Source organism: Colobus angolensis, unplaced genomic scaffold, assembly GCF_000951035.1.
Source record: "Colobus angolensis palliatus isolate OR3802 unplaced genomic scaffold, Cang.pa_1.0 Scaffold293, whole genome shotgun sequence".
NCBI lineage: Eukaryota > Metazoa > Chordata > Mammalia > Primates > Cercopithecidae > Colobus > Colobus angolensis.
This window is the reverse complement of record NW_012116188.1, coordinates 1,247,242-1,248,122: the sequence shown is the minus strand read 5'-3', so window position 1 is coordinate 1,248,122 and position 881 is coordinate 1,247,242.

Here is an 881-nt window from a genome sequence, read left to right as displayed (position 1 = left end):
ACTCAAGTAACTTCTCATCACCCACCCTCCTCCACCCTCCCACTTTTCCCAGTCCCCCATGTTTACCATTGCACACTCTAGGTCGATGTGTACACATGACTTAGCTCCCACTTATAAGTGAGAACATGCAGTATTTGACTTTCTGAGTTGTTTCCCTTAAGATAATGGCGTCCGGTTCCATCCATGTTGCTGCAAAAAACATTTTATTCTTTTTTTTATGACTGAATAGTATTCCATTGTATATATACACCACATTTTCTTTATCCCATCAACCACTAGTGGATACTTAGGTCGATTCCATATCTTTGCTATTTTGAATAGTGCTGTGATAAACAAACAAATGCAGGTATCTTTTTGATATAATGATTTCTGTTCCTTTGGGTAGATACCCAGTAGTGGGATTGCTGGATCAAATGATAGTTCTAATTTTAGTTCTTTGAGAAATCTCCATACCGTTTTCCATGAAAGTCGTACTAATTTACATTCCCACCAACAGTGTATAAGCATTCCTTTTTCTTTATATCCTCAACAACATCTGTTATCTTCTTACTTTTTAATACTAGCCAATCTGACTGGTATGAAATGATTTGACTGGTGTAAAATGATCTGACTGGTATAAAATGATTTTAACTTGCATTTAATCACTGTGATTTTAACTTGCGTTTCTTTGAGGATTACTGATGTTGAGCATTTTTCATATGCTACTACAAGCATTTTAGCAAAACACATTTTACAGATAGAGAAATTAAAGAGGGGAAGTCATTTGTCCAAGTTCACACACAACCTAAGGTGCACAAGTTAGTATCCAATCCAAGTAGTCCATGCTCTTAATTCCTAGGTTCTACTGCGCCTCTTACTGCACTGTTGTAAACATGAGGAAA